Raw genomic sequence first — 9,440 nt, forward strand, 5'->3', positions numbered from 1 at the left:
GCAGGGATTGGACTTTACTAATTGGGGTCAAGATGTTTCTTGAAGTCCATCAGATGTGTCTGTTGGAACGCCCCTAGTAATTTCTACCCTTGCTCTGTCTGCAGCCAAGGTCAGGGAAAGACAAGTTACAAGGTTCTGCCAAACCCCAAAAGAGCATGTGGTGTTTGCTCAGCGCATGTCCCCACACCTCAGACTCTCTCTCTTAAACGTGTCCCCACACCACTATGAGGTTCTCATCCAGATAACTGCATCTTAATTCTAATTATGTCCCAGAGGCCTACCTCCCATTACTGTAAACATATGAATTTGTGGTTAAATGTCCCTCACATAAAACCTAGGACACACATTTGAACTATATCAGCCTAACTTTGGAAGAGGTATCTGAGTTCTCCTTTCCTGTGATCCATTTACACTGGGGAAGGGAACTCATTCTAGTTTCTAGTGCCCAGAGTTGTGGATTTGGGTCCATACTTTGAAGTTTCCCTAGAGAGTTCTGGCTCAGGAACACTGGAGGACTTTGGCAACCCACCACCATCAACCTGGCATTTTCCCCATGCATTGAGGACCAAGTATGTTGCTGAGGGATTGGATATCCTCCATCCTGACCCAGCTGTCTCCACTTCTATTCTTCCCCCTTGTCCCTTCCCAGTATCTTCTTTTTCCTGACCCCCACTTGTAAATTTACCATGTGTGTGCCTGTGTGCAAGTGGCAATGCTGAATCAATGACCTCTTATAGGGTGTGGTGGGCCATGTTCCCCTAGGATCTTAGAAAATTTAATCTCAAAGTAACATCACATGGGAACAGTTGAGCTATGACTCAAGAGACTGAAAACTTCTCTCCTACTTTGAACTCTGCTTACCTCACATGTTGAGGCAATCTGTCTCTCTCCAGGACAGTTTCTCATTTTTCTTATGAAACATTGGGCTTCATCCTGCATAAACTATACTCAGCCTAGATAGGTTCTAGGCAGCATTCCTTCTTGGTTGGGTGTGCACAGGACACTTTTGGGTCAATCTGAAAATCACACTGAATAAAAACTGAACAAAAATATAAGAACAATTATTACAGTATGTGGAGGGCATTGCATACAGAAGCCATCTTGAGTTGTCCGCCATCTTGAGAGCTATCTGCCATCTTAGAAACCTTTAGGTTTCACTTCCTCATTGAGCAAACCATTTCTCAGAAATCATGTGACCAACCATTCTCCCATGGGACAGCTGGGTTCCTAGGCAATGGGAGAGATCCACCCATACCAATAATTGGTTCATGCTGGTCTATCTCATTTGCATTTAGGGCAACCAATCGGTGCCCACCAGCCTGTATATAAGCTCGCAATTCTTCCTTAATAAACTAGACTTGATCAGCACCTCGTCTTGTCTCCAGTCTGCGTGAGTTAGTCCCTTTTCTCACTCCCTCCCCCAGGTTACTGTTCGACTGTACTGCGGGTTGGGACATGTGGTGCCTGAACAGGGACTTGGGTATGAGGGATCAATCTAGTGAGGAGCACCAAGAGAAGAAAGACTGGCCAGTGAAAAACAGAACAGGACAGCAGAGAATCATCCTGGTGATTAACAACGGTTACTTATAAGTAATAAGGGTGATTATGGAACAAGAAATGAGTAAACATGAGTTATTTGTTCATGGGCTTACCGAAGCCCTCAAGACACATGGAGTTAAAATTAAGATTAAACAATTTTTTTCTTTCTTTCCTCTCTTATTGGAATCTAATAGATGAGATCATTAGGCACCGGCCAACTGACCCTAAATTTGCAGCAGCTGTAGCAGAAGGAGAACAAATTATGCAAAAAAATAAAACTCAGACAGATTGTGAAGATGCCATGGAAACTAAAATAGACCCTGGCACCAAAAAAGAAAAAAAAATTAAATTCCTTAAATAGTGAGGAAGAAGTAACAAATCTTAATAAACAATCAGATGTCAGGCCAAAACAACTTAAAAAACTAAGAGTCAATGAGGAAGTTACAAACTTTAAAAAGCCTCAGAAAAAATTATACCCATCTCTTACAGAACTTAAAACTCATTTAGATGACCAATTAACTGATTCAGAAGAAGAAACTTTTGAAACAAAGACAGCCAGATACAATAATCCAAAATGGCCACCTGAAGGAAAAACTCTAGAAATAGAGGCCACCAAGTACAATAATCCAAAATGGCTGCCTTTCAAAAAACGACGGCCATCTTACAATTCGGTCACATCTGCACCACCTTTGGTGATGTTGGTTATTGATTCTAGGGAAGAGGTTTTGAATAAAATTAAACAACTTGAAGAACAAATTCGATTAGAAAAGAAACATTGAGACTTAATATCACAATTGGAAAAACTGATAGTGGGTAAATCTAAAAATGAGATCTGCTACCAGCCCACACTTCCCCCTGGCACAAAAATTAAACCAGCTCAGATACCGCAACCATTGATGAACCTTGAGGAAAAGAAAGCCTTCCCGGTAACAGAGACCATAGATCAATAAGGACAAACATGGCACCATCATAATGGCTTTGATTTTAATGTTATAAAAGAAATTAAAACAGCAGTTGCTCAAAATGGAGCTACAGATCCATATTTGTGCATTCCACATAATACAATCTTTTTTTGTGTCACTAACTTAGCATACACCCTTTTACCCGAATGCTGGGTAGGTTCTTGTACCCTTGCCATACTTATCCCTGACATAGATTTTATTAAGGGGGATGAACCAATCCCTATTCCTGCTTTTGACTTTATTCCGGGTAACTCCAAATGCACTAGATCCAAACGTGCTGTACAATTCCTCCCCATTATTGCCATCTTAGGCTTCACTGCACCTGCAGCTGCCAGCTCCACTGGATTAGGGTACTCTCTTCACCTCAAACAAGTTACTGAAGGCCTTATCTCTGATGTCCAAGAGTTGGCTTACACAGTTACCTTTATTCAAGACCAATTAGACTCCCTTACAGAAGTAGTTCTCCAAAATAGACATGGGTTAGACCTCCTCTTGGCAGAACGAGGGTGGGTGGGTGGGTGTCTGTCTTGCTTTACGGGAATGCCGCTGCTTTTATGCCAACAAGTCTGGCATCGTTCGTGACAAGCTCAAACAACTACAAGAAAATCTTCTTGAATGAAGAAAACAACTTACCAATAACCCCTTCCTGACTACATGGAATGGACTTCTTCCATATTTATTCCCCTTGCTTGGTTCGATTCTCTGTTTGCTGATCATTTGCTCTTTGGGGTCTGCTCTCTTTAATAAGCTCATGACTTTACTTAAATGCCAAATCGAGTACTCATTGAAAATGCAGCCTATCAGCACTGGTGACTGCTGACCGGTGACCGGGACTGTGTTGGGAATCTTGGAAGCACTGCCAACATGTCAGTTATAGAAGCCACTAACCAACTCCTGGATGTGAACCTTTATGAGAATCAGAGGTCTGTACAAGTGACAGAAAGTGGCCTCAACAGTGGATGCGAGCATCTCCAAGTTACTATCAGAGCCACTGTACCTACTGGCTTTGAGCAGACAGCTGCAGATGAAGTGAGAGAAATTGGGGTCATCCTGTAAAATCAGCAAAGACCGGGGCAAAATATAATTTGACGTTTCAGTGGAAAGTCTGGCTCAGGTTCATTGTCTGAGATCAGCTGATAACTTATTTGTGGTGGTTAAGGAGTTCAAAGATTACCAATTCAAAAAAAACAAAGGAAGAAGTTTTAAAGCATTTTAAAGACTTGGCTGGAAAACTTCCATGGTCAGACCCTCTAAAAGTATGGAAAATTAATACCAGTTTCAAGAAAAGAAAAACAAAGTTCAAAAAGATTAATCAGAATTCAAGTAAAGGGAATACTGAAAATGGGGAAGGAGACAAACTAGATGAGAGGGATGTTAAAAAAGATTTCACTAACAATGCTTTAGACTCACATATTTTGGACTATTATAAAAACCCAGCCATTGAAGAAGAGGTGTCAACATTAGTAGGTGAGACTGATGAAAACACAAAAGAAGAAACAGAGCCTCAAGCAATAAAATTCAAGTCACATGCAGTGGGGCAGGAGAAAAACACTGCTTTACCTCAAATGAGGCTGCAAGAGGTTTTGGGGGTGCTGTTCAAGATCACTTTAAGTGGAAGGCCAATATGACCAACTTTGATGTAGTGGTTCTTTTAAATATCCATGATAATGAAGTCATTGTGGGAATTGCTTTGACTGAAGAGAGTCTCCACCGAAGAAATATACATTTTGGACCCACAACCCTCAGGTAAATTCTTGCCTATGGGATGCTCAGACTCTGTGCTCCTCAACCTACTGATATAATAGTTGATCCAATGTGTGGAAGGGGGGCAATACCAATAGAGGGTGCTACAGAATGGTCTAACTGTTACCATATTGCTGGTGATAATAATCCATTGGCTGTGAATCGAGCAGCAAATAACATCTTATCTTTATTGACCAAGAGTCAAATTAAAGAAGGCAAATCCTCCTGGGGCTTGCCCATAGATGCTTTTCAGTGGGATATCTGCAATCTGCCACTGAGAACTGGCTCTGTGGATATTATTGTAACAGATATGCCATTTGGAAAAAGGATGGGTTCCAAAAAGAGAAACTGGAACCTTTATCCAGCATGCCTACAAGAGATGAACTGCGTCTGTAGACCTGGAACAGGCCGAGGTGTCCTACTTACTCAGGACAAGAAATACTTTACCAAGACATTATCTAGAATGGGACATGCATGGCGAAAGGTGCATACAGTCTGGGTGAACATAGGGGGTCTTCATGCTGCAGTTTACCTTCTGAAATGCACACCTCAAGCTTTTGCTTGTCCTTCAGAAGCTGGAGGAAGAGGAAATCCTTGGTAATAGAAAGAGTGAAGATTAGTATCTGTACTTCTTAATACTGGAAATGTCGGCATAAAGAACGTACTTTCTGCAAAGAGCTGAGCAATATTAGTATTATTTTAAAAATGCTTTAAGATGCCTAGTGAAAAGTCTACTAACATGCTTTGGGATTTGAGTTTAGAAATATTTTATTTACAGTCTGTTTTCTATTGTGGCAAGTAAAACACTACACTGGCCTCAAGAAAAGGCCAAGAGCATAACTACAGCATCTTAGGTCAAATCTATTGCCTCTGGAGCTTTGCTATTCTGTTTCTCAAGGTTTCTTTACTTCAACCTCAAAAGATGAAACTTTATTATTTTCTGTGCAGTTTTTGTCCCATGACAAGATGAACCTCACAAGACCTACAGGAAAGTTTACCATCTGCCTTAAAACTTAAAATATGCCATCTGTTAATCAGAATAAAACAGAGGACTAAAATGTATCAGAGGGATTGCAAAGATTTTTTACTGTAAATAATAGTATAGAATATTTGTTTGAAAACAGTAGTGGATACTTTGGTAGATAAAGTATGGGACCAGTAAGCCAAATTAAGAATAATTCTGTTCTTTTGGTATATATAAGTGTGTAAATTTTCAAAGCCAAGCATAAACCTGTTGAAATTTTGTTGTTGTTGTTGTTTGTTGGTTTCTTAAAAAGACTAGGAGAAAAAAAGGATGCATCTTTGAATGAAAATCTTTTAAGTTGGGACTCATGAGTCTTTTACTTGTTATTTTCTCTTGATCATTGCTCACATTGAGTTGAGTTGCTTTTGCTGTTTCAGCAAGTCCTTACTGAGTTTTGTGGAGAACAACATAATCCATATATACATATATATACACACACACAAACACATATATATATATATATATACACACATACATAAATATATATATATACATATATATACACACACACACATATATACACACACACACACACACATATATATATATATAAAGCAGTCTATCCAAGTCCACCACCACAACCTAGAGATGGAGTATTGCAGAATCTAAACTGTGCTCCTGCCTGAGGCGCTGAGTCGGTTAGCCAAAGACGGGTAAGAGTCTGAGCCCAATAGCTATAGAGTCCTTCCACCTAAGACAGGAAACCCATCATCGCAATGGGATTCTCCAATGATGGGTAAGAATGGACATGTGGCTCTAAAAACAACTCCAACCTAAGACAGGCACGATTCCCCCAGGCCTTTTCTCCTCTCTTTAAAAAAAAATACAAAAGGGTGATATGTGGAGGGCATTGCATATGGAAGCCATCTTGAGCTGTCCACCATCTTGAGAGCTATTCACCATCTCAGAAACTGTTAGGTTTCACTTCCTCATTAAGCAAACCATTTCTCAGAAATCATGTGACCAACCGATCTCCCATGGGGCTGTTGGGTTCCTAGGCAACGGGAGAGATCCACCCACACCAATGATTGCTTCGTGCTGTTCTATCTCATTTGCATTTCAGACAACCAATTGGTGCCCACCAGCCTGTATATAAGCTCGCAATTCTTTCTTAATAAACGAGACTTGATCAGCACCTCATCTTGTATCCAGTCTGTGTGAGTTTGTCCCTTTTCTCACTCCCTCCCCCAGGTTACTGTTTGACTGTCCTGTGGATTGGGACAACAGTAATGAAGTATTATGTACATAACAACGGTGAGGGCACACTTTGATAAATATGTGCTTAACTTGTAAGTAAGCTTTTATTTGAAAATGTCACTTTTTGATCTTATAATTTAAGACATAAAGAATGCTTAATCTATTCTTAGGAGATAAATAAGAATGGGCTTTCTCGCTTTCTTTTTTTATGGAGAGGTTTTTCGCTATAGGGTGTGTGAGCTTGCCAGACAGACAGAGAGAGACATAGAGACAGAAAGGAGAAATCACCCCCCAGGGAGGATGGTCATGCTGCAATCCCTTCTCCTCCATTCTCCTCTCGGGATCTTGGCCACGCACGCACAAGTGCCTGGGGTGAGTTTTAAGCCACCGGGTCTGGGACATGAACTGTGGTCGACTACATGGGAGTCCAGCAACATAGCCATTACGCTAACTGCTGGTTCCCTTGTTTTCTGTCTCTATGTCTCTCTCTGTCTTGTCTGGCGAGCACACGCACTCTATAGCGAAAAGCTCTCCAAAAAAATAAAAATAAAAAAATTTTAAAAAATGAAAGGAAAGAAAAGAAAAACACTACGCATGCATGCCCAAAGTCCCAAGAGGAGAATGGAGACAGGACTGTGGTGTGGTCATTCCTTTTTGAGGAATTCTTACTTTTCCTCTGTCTCTGTTTCTCAGTCTCTCTCAGGTGAGCACACATGTCCTATAGCAAAAAACTAAAACAGTCAGTCCTGCAACAATTGATTGTTTATAGAATCCTAAGACTGAAAATGTGACATTCTTATGTTTGTTTGTTTTCTCTTCCATGAACAGAGGTGGTAGGAAATGTGGACAAAGACCATTGAAGATGTGGGGAAGTGCAGGTGTGTATATCCTAGTTCATGGAATGAAGGGTATTTCTTAGAAATGCATTTTGTATTTCTTCCCTCTCAATTTCCACTCTGCTTTGGATGAAATAATACACAATGATAAGGATGTGGAAGAATGGCTTGAAAAAAGGTTAAGTAAGGAGGAGGGCTGGCTTGAGATAGGACAGATGATGCAAGAAGAACTGACCCCTTCCTTTAGTTCAGTTGTTTTTATTTATAGCCCAAAACATTGATTCTAACACTGAAGTTCATGGAAGGCTAATGAGAAAAGGTAAGGAACAAAGGGTGTCTATTACGGACCTGAGAGAATATATGCTATGTGTTCCAATATGTGCATTACAAGAGAGAGTGTCTAAAACGTTTCTACAACACTAAGGAAAATTTGGCTCAATATTTTTGGAACAAATGGGATAAATGTGTTGTGTGAGAGAGGATTGTTTCTCTGTATCCATTATTTCTATATTAATGAATCCCACACAAAATAGAGAACTATTCACTGAAGCCCTTCCTGGTCTAGAGTAGTACACTGGATAACAATGAGACCCACCAGAATGGCTACAAATGTACATTCTGGTCAATTACTTAGAAATATGTTGCCACATGTGCATGCATACCTCAAACCTGGAATGGATGGAAAAATGGAGGAAAAAAAATGCATGACATGACCATTTTTGATGCTCTCTTTAGTGAGCTCACATGTACGTAAAATTTTTTTAACAATTAAGGAAGTAAAAAAATACTTTTTATTGAATATTTTTAAAATCCACTATTGGGAACATTTCTAAATAAATTCTACTATAAGAATAAATGATAGGAGCAACAGGTGGCATGGTGGTTAAGGGTTCTGGGCTCCCAAATGTTCAACTGTGGTTCAAGTTCTGAACCTGGCATCTTGCTTTTTCCATTTCCCTCTCTCTCTTTATCTCTCTGTCTCTCTAACTTTGTTTCTCTCTGGTAAAATAAATGGATAGATAGATGACAGATGATAGATAGATAGAGATAAAGTAAATACTTCTTAAAAAAATAATGAATTGATACTTGGAACCAAGAAAGCACCCAACTGGCAATACACATCTTACTTCAGTCATCAAATTGTTATTTTATTTTTTTTCTTTTTGAGAGGCCTTTTGCTATAGGGTGTGTGCACTCGCCAGAAAGACAGAGACAGAAAGCAAGAAATCACCACACTCACACAAACCCGGGGGAAGGGGGATGGCCACGCCACAATCCCTTCTCCTCCATTTTCCTCTGAGGATCTTGGACATGCATGCACACATGCCCAGCATGAGTTTAAGCCACCTGGGACTCAAACCGTGGTGAACTACATGGGAGTCCAGCAAGATAGCCATTCCGATAACTGCTGGTCCCATCAAATAGGTTTTTGTTTTGTTTTGTTTTTTTGAGAGGTTTTTGCTATAGGGTATGTACACTTGTCAGAAAGAGAGAGACAGAGAGACAGAAAGTTAGAAATTAACCCCCAGGAGGAGATGGCCATGCCGTAATCCTTTCTTCTCTATTCTCCTCTCAGGATCTTGGGCACATATGCACACGCACTGGCGTGATTTTAAGCCAACAGGTCTGGGACTTGAACCATGGTTGACTACATGGGAAATGGGAGTCCAGCGACATAGCCATTATGCTAACTCCTGGTCCCTCAAATACATATTTTTAATGCTTTTTGTTTTTAAAGAAAAACAGTTTTAGTTTTTTTCTAAAATGTTTTTAACTTAATTTACATTCATTCCCTAAGCATTGTCACAACATACAAAATGTGTAATTTTCCATCCAGAATATACTGCATAGTGGCTTAATCTTCTTGTTATCATCATGCACTTAATCTTTCTTCTGTTGTTGTTTGATCTTCCAGATTGAATTCTGGGATGTAATACTCAACTCCAGATTGTCCCTACAATTAAGTTGTCCATTTTCTTAGTTTTTGAACTCTTATTTCTGTGTGTCTGTATTTAATTTTATTTACATAGCACTCCCGTAAGAACTTCTTGGCGATCTGGTCTGGTGCTGGTAAATTCTTTCAGGTTTTGTCTGTCTGGGAATAGTCATGTCTTTTCTTCCCAAATGAAAGATAATTTT

At 39.9% G+C, this 9,440-nt stretch overlaps 1 long non-coding RNA gene and 1 pseudogene across 1 annotated transcript in view; both read left to right on the forward strand.

The window, feature by feature from the left end:
* Positions 1-3,347: 3,347 nt before the first annotated feature.
* On the forward strand, positions 3,348-4,845 carry LOC102495188 (THUMP domain-containing protein 3 pseudogene; annotated as a pseudogene).
* A 1,557-nt stretch (positions 4,846-6,402) lies between these two features.
* LOC114006000 (uncharacterized) overlaps positions 6,403-9,440 on the forward strand; it is a 7,579-nt gene continuing 4,541 nt past the window's right edge. Inside the window, exons 1-2 of the long non-coding RNA XR_003547777.1 lie at positions 6,403-6,425; positions 7,294-7,343. This is a non-coding gene — a long non-coding RNA (uncharacterized LOC114006000). The remainder of the gene's footprint in view (positions 6,426-7,293; positions 7,344-9,440) is intronic.

The sequence above is a fragment of the Tupaia chinensis genome, unplaced genomic scaffold (genome assembly GCF_000334495.1).
Source record: "Tupaia chinensis unplaced genomic scaffold, TupChi_1.0 Scaffold145177_1, whole genome shotgun sequence".
NCBI classification, from domain to species: domain Eukaryota; kingdom Metazoa; phylum Chordata; class Mammalia; order Scandentia; family Tupaiidae; genus Tupaia; species Tupaia belangeri.